General features: G+C 37.7%; 1 pseudogene; it reads right to left on the minus strand.

Annotated features, from left to right (window-relative positions):
• Nucleotides 1–8,867: 8,867 nt before the first annotated feature.
• Nucleotides 8,868–9,516, minus strand: LOC144304126 (peptidyl-prolyl cis-trans isomerase A pseudogene; annotated as a pseudogene).
• Between the last annotated feature and the right edge of the window lie 3,269 nt (nucleotides 9,517–12,785).

Here is a 12,785-nt window from a genome sequence, read left to right on the forward strand (position 1 = left end):
GAAAACTGATAAAGCCTAAGACAATGGGTCAGACGTTACCCTTTTTCAGACTATTAGATGCATATTTTCTCTTAAAGTTTTCTATCTGGAAAAAAGGCATAGGGATGCCTGGGTGGCTCAGCAGTTGAGCATCTGCCTTCTGCTCAGGGCGTGACCCCAGGTCCGGGTTCAGGGATGGAGTCCTGTGTTGGGCTCCCTGTGGGAGCCTGCTTCTGCCTCTATGTCTCTGCCTCTCTCTCCGTGTCTCTCATGAATAAATAAATAAAATATTTTTTAAAAAGAAGGCATTAAACACAATTCCTATTAAAGTAACTCTCCTGGAAATGTCTGCATTGTTTCTCAGAAAGGTGACATCAATAACCACTCCGCAGTACATTTCTACCCCAGGAAAAGATTGCTCTTGGTCTATCTTTTGGGCATAATTCCCAATGAAGAGAACAATAAATTTAAAGGATTAAGTGGCTGGAAGTGTTTCTACAAAATAATATTAACAGTTGAAGTTATAGAGTTATAGTGGGAGGAAGTGATTAGTTTGAATAATATACATGCGCACACAAATATATCAAACTTACTCTTTGTATTGAGGCCATATTATTGCAAAAAATAATTTAAAAATCATAGACTATGAAAATTTGGGGATCATAAACAAAGATTAGTGTATCTCTATGAATCAGATAATGTCTCAGAAAAAGGGAAAGATGAAGAATACAATATAATTAAAATATGTATCATATTTTATGCATAATTTAACAGACTAAACCCTACAGTAATATATACCCTTATTCATATAAAAGTTACATTATATGTAACCCAAATATACATGTAGCCTTTTGCATAGAAGTGTGTGTGTATGTGTGTGTGTGTATTCAGCAGCACATTTTACTCTAAGATAGGAGTGGTCAATTACAACCACAGGTTAGATGACTAATTTTGCAAATAAAGTTTTATTGGAACACAGATACACCCATTTGTTTATGTATGTAGTCTATGACTTTTTTTCACACTACACAGTGGACTTGAATATTTTCATTAGTGACTATATGGTTCACAGAAAATTTTGGTAGAACACTTAAATATTTATCTGATCTTTAATTTTTTAAAAAAGATTTTATTATTTATTCATGAGAGACACAGAGAGAGAGGCAGAGACATAGGCAGAGAGAGAAGCAGGCTCCATGCAGGGAGCCCGACGTGGGGACTCCATCCAGGGCCCCCGGATCAAGCCCTGGGCGGAAGGCGGCACTAAACCGCTAAGCCACCCGGGCTGCCCTTATCTGATCTTTAAAGAAAAACAAAATTGAAGACATGGTTATGGTATCTATAACCAAAAAAAACAAGAAACCAAAAAGCAAAACAAAACAAAACAAAAAGCAACCAACAAACTAAAAAACCCAAATGATAAAAAATCACCTCTGTTATAACAATTTTGTAACATGAAATTCGATTTATTTCTTCAGCATTGGCAGGGGAACATGAAAGAATTCTAACTCCTGAGTAAGGATTTTAATATGTGTGGCGATAAGCAGAAGAAACTTTCCTGTATGTCTACTCTAATTTTATTCTTTTCTTTATAGTTTGCTTATATTTTTCCTGACTCATTTTTATTATTCTTGATCTTCTCTTGTCATTTATCTGTTTTACCTTTTTTTCACTTTCCACATATATTTAAAATTAGAAATTTACACGAAGCATAGAAAATCTTACACCCATAAGAGCAGTGCTAAATTTTTTTTTACCTCTGATGGACTAAAAAGAGAAATTGAGTAAGACAAATAGGCCACTTGACAGTTTTACCCACATTTGTTTGTTGCTGTGTAACAGCCAAACAGGATAAATTCTGTTTCATTCAATATGCTTGTAATAGTTTTGGCAGTAACTGGTGATTTTACAGACACTTAATATTAAAAAAATAAATATGGCAAGTTTAGATCTTTTCTTTTTTGTTCTCTCTTTTAACTCTTGTACTTGCTTCCAAGTACTTAGGCTAATTTGTACTTTGTGTGTATAAGTGTGTATGTTTTAATTGGACCTTGCACTAGACTGTAATCTCTATGAAGACAGGGATGATGTCCATTTGGTTTACTCCTTTATTCCCAGTGCCCTATCATATACTAGATCCTCCAGGATTATTTGTTGGATGACTTGAATGAATGACAGAGGGTTGTTAAAACATTTGAATAACTGGAATGATAAAGTAATGTAAATCTTAGATAAGTCATTCTAATAGTAGTCTGAAGTCTATATTTAAAGAAGATGAGACTGGAAACTCTCAGTTGGATCTTATAATTTACCAAGATGAAGACTTAGAACACTCTTTAACTCAAAGAAATATTAACCAAAATGTTTAATAGCCAGATTGTCTAAAGTATTGGATAATCAAGACAGGATTGAATAAGATACTGTCCTGACATTTGAGATTATTATGATTTAGGATGCCCATGAAATGTGTAATGAATTCTGATTAGAAAACTCAAAGGGAAGTATTTAATGCAGAAGATGGCATTTGAAAAGGGCACTGAGGGATGAATAGGAATATGATTGGTAGAGAGTTGTGGGAGTCAATAAAGCTGAAGAGGGTTAGAAATGTTTGCTGTCTTAGAGACTGGGCAAGTGGTCTCCTATGAGGGCAGCATTCAGGGAAAGCAATAATTTGAACTACTAAGAAAGGTGGCACCATACTTATTCTGACAAAAAAGCAATGGAGAAGCACTGGAAGTTTTTCAGTGAATATAACATGATAAAACTCGTATTTTAGGAAGTTAAGTTTGGTGGCTGTATCAAGAGTACATTGTCAACAAGAAATATGCTAAGAAAGCTATGGAAATAACTCCAAAGAAAGACAATGAAACACTGTAGTAGCACGTCCATTATGATAGAGGAGAAGAAGACCAAATACCAGGACCTTGAGAAGAGAAGGACCAACAAATTTGGACATAGTTTGACTGTTAGAGGTAAGCCAAAGGTAACACCATTGGAAGATTCCAATTCATTAGCACTTTCCAAATATGAAAGAAAAGGTGGAATCTATTCAGGATGAAATAAGATTCTCCCTTTTGGCTGGGAGAAATATGGGCAAATGGTTAAAGCACAGATTGGATATAGTTGTTCTTTCAGAATGCATTTCAAACTTCAAGTACTCCAAGATAATCATTTTGGAGTCATGGGGCTGAGAGTCCATGTATTATATATTACTTGTTTGTACTATACCTTTTAACATTGAGAAGTTACAATGCTAAGAATGGAAATCATGACAGTGAGAAGAAACTAAGTCTGTCTCATGGTCTATCTTTTGAATGGACAATTATACCACAAAATTAACAGTTAAGGTCTTATCATACCATCCTTTCTAAATGTAGTGAGTTTGTAAGACAAAAATCTGAGGCAACTATAATCATTTTTGTTTTCACACTTGTTGAACCAGGATGTAGACTAAGTGCAATTCAATGGGGCCTACTTTCTTAGTTATAATAAACTGGTTATAATCTTATGAATCAAGATACCAAAACACATATAGGATTCTTAATACAAACAACAATCTGGTTGTAATAAACTGGTTATAATCTTATGAATCAAGATACCAAAACACATATAGGATTCTTAATACAAACAACAATCTATTTCCTAAAGTTATGGGGAAAAAATGTCCGAAAGAGAATGTACAAATAATTTGTAATGATTATTTAAATTGGTAATTATAATTTATTTCTTTAATAAATTCTTCAGTGGAACTGGGTAGCCAATAGGATTTAAACTTTATTTCTTGGGGATCCCTGGGTGGCGCAGCGGTTTGGCGCCTGCCTTTGGCCCAGGGCGCGATCCTGGAGACCCGGGATCGAATCCCATGTCGGGCTACCGGTGCATGGAGCCTGCTTCTCCCTCTGCCTATGTCTCTGCCTCTCTCTCTCTGTGTGACTATCATAAATAAAAAAAATTAAAAAAAAAACATAAAAAAAATAAATAAATAAACTTTATTTCTTTAACCATCAAACAAACATAGTAACACCAAGTTGCAGAAAGCAAAGGAAAAAGATAACTATTTACTTGATTGGATCCTAATAGTATATAGTATCATAAAATTATGTACAGTATCATATGTAAAATTCATATACATATTTACACATATATATCTGATCTTTCTTGTGTAGAAGAACAAAACCAGATATTTATATATTTCCTCAATTGGAGGCTATGAAAAGAACCTAGAAATAAATGCTTTTCCAACCCTGTCTGGTTCTTTGCTCCATGAGAGTTACCACCTTCTTCCATCTTATTGGTGTGCTTCTTAGTCCTCAACTACTAGTCTTGATCCTATTTGCCAGCTTAGCTTTGATGGAGATCTATTTGAGCAGCTCTAATCTTCTTTTGATCTTTACCCTTGTCAGGTAATTGGGATTCTGTACTGTTCCAGGATCTGTTCCTGTCAACTCATGATAGGTGCTTTTAACATCATAACAGATTTTAGGGATAAAATTATAAAAAAGACATACCCTGCCTTGTCACAGTCTATAAAGAGAGAAAAGGTGAAATGTTAAAAATAAGATTGGGTGATAATTACAATAATAGAGTTATGTATCCATTATAGAGGTGGCAGAAAGGAAAGAGTGATTATGCCTGTGTTGAGGGCACTGGGAAAGCTTAATATAGGGGGAGACACTGGAACTGTTCTTTTAGATTAAACAGAAAGTGATATGGGGAGATTGGGAGCAGATATTCCAGGTGAAAGTACAAAAATGGCATGAAAGAATTTAAAAGTTTGCCACACTTTTTGTAACTAGACCTCTATATTGGTTCCTCTTCCCATATCTCTATTCTTATAACTTGCCAAAGTCCCATCTTTCCCCAGAATTGAGTTCTGCCCTTGAATAGCAATCCTTTTTTATAGTGACCGTTAGAATTCTCTGATGCTGCCTTTCAGTTCCAGATCTGCATTCCGAATGGCACCTGGCCCAAATCTCCTATTTCTGCATCTGCTTTCTATCTTGGACACCTATTTGCCTAAACTGAGATACTGTGGTTGTGATTCTTGGACACTGAGCTTTGCATCTGTTGTAGATCAAGCTGTCTCTGAGGTACAATGTTAGTTAAAGAACAGGTACAAGTGATTTATAAAGGAGCGCTCCCTGGAGAAGCAAGTGAAAGGAAAGAGGGAAAGAAGCCAAGCAGTAGCATGACTTCAGGTGTAGCTCCAGACACAATCTGATCCCATGGGGAGTACATTTTAGATATTGTCTAGAGGCAAAGGAACTGTGCTTATGTATCTTCCTAGGAATCAGTTACCAGCTACAGGTAGACCTGGTGATGTGGGTGACGGGGGACCTACCTACCAGACACTTTCAGGCAAGGTAACTCAGTATATAGGAAGGTGAGCCCCTGAAAGACATAGGTTTAGCTGTAGCAGCACAGCAGTCAGAAGACGGTGGTTGCTGGGAAAGAGGGTCAGAAGGAATCTGAAACTGAGGAGATATGCTGTCTACTTCAGACACACACTGAAGCTTCCCCATGTTCATGCCTGTGGTGCCTACTGGGCAGGGATGTTTCAGGTGCCAGAAACTTCTCAGTCTTTTCTTCCTGCTAGAGCTAGCTGGGTTTTGTTGTCCCCAAAACAGCTATAGACCCTTCAAGAATGAGAAAAAACTGAGGATGTTCTTGCTGTTTAGGAGACTGGTAAAATCCCAGATGAGCAGGGAGCTTTTGGTTCTTATTAAAACACCATACCATATTGAATACAGAGCTTAAAACTTTAATATGCACCAAAGAAAGGAAAGATTGAGCTTTGGATTTGATATCAATATCCACAAGTAGGATAAAATATTTCCAGTATATTTTGTATTTAGATTTATTATGCTCCAAATTCAATCTTTCTGATGAGAAAGCTTATTCTTGTTACAATACAAAGACAAATGTAGGACAAGGATATACAACTTAAACTATTTTTTGCAACTTCAACCAGAATTTGTAAATATTTTAAACCATTATTTTTATTTGATTAGTAATTATATGATTAGTAATTACAAGTAATATGAAGAGAATTGCCTTTTTCTCTATTATTCCTGTATGAGACTTATCATTATAGAGGTTGTCTGTCCTTCCTCCCCCTTTCTCTGAAGAAAAATATTTTAAAAGTTCAAATTAAAGGGATTGTAAAAATGTACATTTGTATATCTCTTATGAGAAAGACAAATAATAACAATGTAATCATATGGCGAGAATTTGTTGGAATTAACAACTTTCAGGTTAAATAGAAAACAGGGATTCAACCCAGAATCCAACAGCCTAACCTAATATTTGTGATTATTAGCATGGCATAGTTATTTTTGTGAAGCAACTGGATTCACTTGTACTATGATAGTTTAAATATATTCTATTTTTACTCTATTTCTTGGAAAATTAGTAATTTGTGTACAGTAATTCTTACCTAATGTGACCATTCAATTATCCATTTTCCTGTCATTTTGGACAGTTGGACACTGACTCTATCTTTGTTTCCATCATACCATGTTTGTGGTGACGTCATACTCCAATTTTAAAGATAATTTTATTTATCACACTGAAATTGGCCAATGCCTGGAAAGGTTACATCTACAAAGTAAACATAAAACACTATGGAGCCAAGTGGAGCACAAATGACTTGTTTACATTTAACATTGATTTTTTAAAACCTCATTTCCCTGTTTTGTTACAGATGGCAGTGGAAAAAACAATAGAATCTCTGAATGAAAAAATCCCCAGATTGTTGTAAAAGTGGGTCCTTGACATTCTTCCTGTTTGACTAGGAAGATGCTGACATCCACTGTTATCTTTGCCTCTGGAGGAAAGAGTAAAGGTTCTTTATGCCTTGATGCTTGTATATTTCTTCAAACACAGATTGGTAGCAGATAAAAGGAAATGACATGTTGAGTTGGCACAGGTGGCAGTGTCAATGGGAGGAGAGATCACAGTATTTGTACACATTGTGACTTTAGCTTATTTTTCATGTTCTATGATAAGTTTATACAAATGGGTAAAATCGGCATTTTCATTTTGTTTTCAACAAAAGTCCATGATATTGCTGTGAAGACAATGCTGCTTTTTGCTTTGTTACCTTGTTACATCTGAGTAATAATTAAGAAAAATATAGAAGCCCAGTCAAATATTTTATTACTTACCTTGGTAAATTGACTTTTTTACGACTTTACCTTAGATAGCAGAGTATGAGTAAGTTGATAGTCTTTCAAGAAAGGTCCACGGAAGTTTTATTTCATAGTCTTGTTGGGATGTTGTTTGTGGTTCAATTTACCAAGTCATGTTTGACTTAAACAGCCTATAATTTTTTTAAAAAATGATTTTTAAATATGTTCTTATTTATTTATCTTTATTTTACTTTTTAAGATTTTATTTATTCATTTGAGACAGAGGGATACAGAGAGAGAGGAGAGAGTATATGAGCAGGGAGAGAGGAAGAGAAAAGAGAAGCAGATTCCCCACTGAGCCTGGAGCTTGACATGGGACTCGATCCCAGAACCCCGTGATCATGACTTGAGCCAAAGGCAGATGCTTAACCATCTGAGCCACTCACATGCCACTAATATGTTCTCATTTAGTGTCTGGATCCTCGTTTTGCTTTTTATGTCAAAGGCTATTAAAAAAAAGGGGGAATGATGCATTTTCCTGGTACTTTGAACAACATATAAAAATCAAAATTAAGCAGAGTTTCATAAAATGTCAGAGGCATTGTCTCCTTTTAGTGGATTCCAAGTGTGGGAGCTCTTCTTTTAGCAGTTACTCTGGATATGAGGCTGGATATTGACTTATCGATACATTTTCTTATTAAAACTATATGTTTTATATATACACATGACATAATCTAAAAAGCATTTATTGAAACTGGAGAGCAAGGATTTTAATTTAATTTCTCTACAAAGCTATAAGTTGAGATGAGTCCTTCTGGACCAGACTTCACTTCCTGCTAACATTGGGAGTAACTTGAACTGCCAAAGCTCCATTTCGAATTATTGAAATATAGTCCCCACAGAGGCAGAGGTCACTGATGGACTTTATTAGGCTTATTCAGTATTTCCTAAAAGGCAGTTACCCTGGAAACCAGTTAATAGCACAGGCTGTCATGACCAATTGCCAACGCATCAGGAATTCTGCTAGGCTCAACCTGAAAAATATATCCAGACTCTGACATCTTGTTACCACTTCTTTCCCCTTTACAAAGGACAGTTGCCTCTCACTTAGACTGTTGCCATAATGTCCTAACTAGTTTCCCTGCTTCTGTACTGCTCCCTCTGCAACACGCACACCGGATTCATTATCAACACAGCCACAAGAGCAGTCCTCTGAGATGTAAGTCAGATAAGGTCACTCCTCTGCTGAAATCCAGAAATGGCAGCCCACGTTGCTCTGTATGAAAGCTCCCTTACTCCAGCCTCTACTGCTCTATATGACCTGATGCCCTTTCTCCATCACCTCTTTGACCCTTATCCCATGAACTCCCTGTCCTTCCCTCCAATTCTTCTCCAGCTCCACCGGCCTCCTCACTCTTTCTGCCTTGAGCTATTTCCTCTTCCCCCACATATCTCCATGAGTTACTCTCACTTTTTTTTGACTCTTTGTGAGAATGTTTCAGATGTTATGTTCTCAAAGAGGCTGCTCTTTATTTCCCTATCTTACCCACACTCCCACTAGACACTCCCAGTCCCTTTAATCTTTTTTTTCCCCAGTAGCATTTACTTATTATTTTTATTTCTCCCTACCTCCTCCACTAGGATGTAAACTTCATGACAATAGGGATTATTTATTACTATTTTTTAATTATTATTATTATTATTAATTATTGTTTCGGTTTTATTTCATCATCATAAACTGAACTCTACAATCCAGCTAGACCTGGGGGAAGGAACCATGGAGCCGGCAGAACCGCAGCGAGAGTGCGGAGACTCTGGGCTATTTCAAGCAGGTGGGGGTGGAGGGGTGCTCTCCTGAGCTAAAGGAATAGTCTGGAAGTTCAGATAAAAAACGAGTTAGATTCATCAGATCTGTCCACAGTCGGCAATGGTGATCTTCTTGCTCGTCTTGCCGTTCCTGGACCCGAAGCGCTCCATGGCTTCCACGACGTTCATGCCCTCCTTGACCTTGCCAAAGACCACATGCTTGGCATCCAACCACTCAGTCTTGGCGGTGCAGATGAAAAACCGGGAGCTGTTTGTGTTGGGTCCAGCGTTGGCCATGGACAAGATGCCAGGCCCGGGTGCTTTAGGATGAAGTTATCATCAAACTTCTCCCCGTAGATGGACTTGCCTCCAGTGCTATTGTGGCGCGTGAAGTCCCCACCCTGGCACATAAATCCCAGAATAATCCTGTGAAAGAAGGAATCTTTGTAACCAAATCCTTTCTCCCCAGTACTCAGAGCACGAAAGTTCTCTGCTGTCTTTGGAACTTTGTCTGCAAACGGCTGGAAGGAGACGCGGCCCAAGGGCTCGCCGTCCACTGCGATGTCAAAGAACACGGTGGAGTTGACCATGGCTGGACAGCAAGGGGGCATCTGCAAGGTCAATAGGGATTTTTTTTAAGGTTTTAATTATTCATTGGGGAGCCTGATGTGGGACTCGATCACAGGACCTTGGGATCACCACCCGAGCCAAAGGCAGACACTAAAACACTGAGCCACCCAGGTGCCCCATGACAATAGGGATTTTGGCTGTTATGTTCACTGATTTATTCTCAGGGCCTAGCACATTATAGATGTCAATAGATATTTGTTAAGTAATTGAACGAATGAATACATTGCTATTTTCTGGCAGTGAGAGAAAGAGTGCTTTTGCTTATAATATCGGGCACAACTACCTTGTGCTGAAATGTGCTGGTATCTTTGAGGCACCAATAAATAGGTCCCCTGTCTGGTCTAGGTCTAAACAAGTTGATAAACTAAGTTTCAGCAAAGGACAAAATATTGCCATATTGTTAAAAGGACTACTGAAAGAATATGTTCATGTCTGTAAGCAAGTCACTGGTCTACTACTGCATCTCCAAATTAGACATGTTTCCACAAAGCAGTACTGGACCATAGCCAATCTCCCCCAACAGAAGCAGAATGAATTCCCAGAGAAGCATAGAAGAATCCCCACTCTCTAAGATAAGAAAAGATGTAGGAGCCAGCTATCCATGAAGTTTCTCCTACCAAATTCCCAAATGACCTGTTTTCCGTCTCCGTGGTGAATGGGAGGTGGAGCAGCTGAGGAATGGTGAAAGAATGAGGAGAGGTTGTAGAGTTACTCTAATACATATAGAAGAAAACATTAGGAATGGGAAAGAAGCATTGTCTCTTGATGATATTTATATTATTCCTTTGTTGAAAAAAAGGTGGGTTTTTTTGGTTAAAAATAATATGTCTCAGATATTTGAAATTGTTAATTTTCCCTTCAGCAAACACACAGTAATGAAAAGCCAGTCAACATGCTTGGAATAGAAAGAATTGTTCAAAATATAAAACTGGACCTAACTCATTAGCTATCAGGGAAACGTTAAGAGAAGGCTATGCTTTTAAAATAGAGATCCTTCAATAGCCCCTCAACTCTAGTCGTGTTGCAAATGTTTTCAAATCATAGACTGCTCCTTTGGGTTTTCTTCAAGGTAATGAGAGGCACATCATGAAGAAAGTACACATATTGGGTGTTTGTTATATGCTGGGTATACAATAGTGAACAAAATAAATATAGCCCTGCCCTTACAGAATCTGTGGGGAAGACGTTTAAGTAGATGGAGAGTGAAAATAGAATATTAGTAGCCCCAGGCACATATGTATATTGAAGCTAAATGCAGGAAATGTTCAATCAATGTTTACAAAATGTCCCTTATGCAGGAGAGGAGGGAAACTGAGTGGGGAAAAATTAGACAGGGAGACAAACTATGAGAGAATCCTAACTCTGGGAAACCAACAAAGGATTGTGGAAAGGGAGGTGGGTGGGGGATGGGGTAACTGGGTGATGGGCACTAAGGAGGCACTTAATAGGATGAACACTGGGTATTATACTATATGTTGGTAAATTGAATTTAAATTAAAAAATATCTTTAAAATACCCTTTATGCTTCAGGCACAATATCAAGTTTAGGGCATATAAAGATAAGACATAGTCCTGCCTGAAAAAAAAAATAGAGTTTGAAATGGGAGAGATAAAAATCGCAGATAATTAAAATACAGAGTAAAGTATACTATGTCTTGACCTGTACATGGAGCCATGGTACTCAGAGAAAGAAAACAATTCATGTTTAGGCTTCAAGAAGACTTCTTGAAGAGCTGAGTTTAAGCAATAATATAGAAATAGCAGAGGAAAAAAGTGAGTTGGAAGACAGATTTGAGATGCTTGCTCAGAATACAATGGAGCTAATGATGAAGAGATAAAAATGCAGCACGAGAAAGTAAGAGATGGGAGGATAAAGGATCAACTTCTACATATGTTTAGATAGACTGAAAGGAGGAAAAAAATAGAAAGAATGGGGGAAATATAAAAGCTCAGATGTTTCCAGAATAAAGTAATTGAAGCCCTCAGCTGTGAAAACTGTACTGTGTTCTCATCAGCAAATCACACAGGTGCATAAGAGTAAAACTGCCAAGTGATAAGTAAAAATTGAAAACTGAAAAAACAAGATGTAAAGAAAAATAAGTTATTTACCGAGGAACAACAACTGGATAGCAACAGAGTTCTCATTAGCAACAATATATGCAAGAAGACATTAGAATCTTACCTTTAAAGGACTGTGGAAAAATAAGCAGCCAGAATTGTGTTCTCAGAGAAATTACCACTGAAAATGAAGATGAATTAAAACCACTTCAAGATATACAAAGACCAAGTGTTTATTACCATGAGCTCTTGAAGAAAGTTTCCTAAAGGATGAAATTCAACAGAGAAGAAAAGATGAATTCAAAAATCTGTAGTAACCAAAGGAGGCACCAACAGGGAAGAGGGAAGAGTAGACTGAGACAGGCCACTTTTGTACTCAGGGATTTGGGCTTCTCCTGAAGGTTCTGTGACCGGTAGAAGGGTCTTGGCAGGGTGGTGACACTATTTGATGTGCTTTAGTGAGATTACTCTGGCAGGATGGTGGAGAATTTGGAAGGAACACAACTAATGCCTTGAGGCCAGTTAGAGGTCGTGGGGGTAGTTTAGATGAGAAATGATAAAGGCTGGAACTATTACAGCGATAGGACCTCAGGAGTCTCTATGTGGAGAGAAAAAGGAAGCATCAAGGATGTCATTGGTTTGTTGGGGCAGCTTTGATGGCCCAACCACAGCAAGAGAATTGGAGGTGACATAGGAAGGCAGGTGACCCATGAGAACTCATCCGTGAATGGGCGGTGAAACCTAGAGAAGTAGACAGAGGGAAACCAGAGTGAAAAAAGATTTGAGAATGGGAGGTTCATTCCAAATTGAAATGCTAACGGATGAGAACATGGGAGACAGGCAAAGGTTAAAGGCAGAGAAGATAAAAAGTGTCTGATAGAACAAAGGCACCAGGGAGGCAGGAGGTAGAGAGCCTTGCATACAAGGGAAGATAGGGAAAGAGGCAGATAAAAGAAACTCACAACTCCCTCCTCCTTTGAAAGTAGCACCATGACTGCACAGAGCAGTCATAAATACATGCCAAGAAATTTAATGAATCAGTGAATTAAAAGATGGCTAAATGATAAAATGCATTCAGGCAGGTCCCAAAACAAACAGAATAACTGACAAAGGCCAGCTTGTTCTCAAGATAGTTATGGTAGACCTCTAGTGGCCGAAAAGAAAATTCAGACATCTAATGGC

The sequence above is a fragment of the Canis aureus genome, chromosome 33 (genome assembly GCF_053574225.1).
Source record: "Canis aureus isolate CA01 chromosome 33, VMU_Caureus_v.1.0, whole genome shotgun sequence".
NCBI lineage: Eukaryota > Metazoa > Chordata > Mammalia > Carnivora > Canidae > Canis > Canis aureus.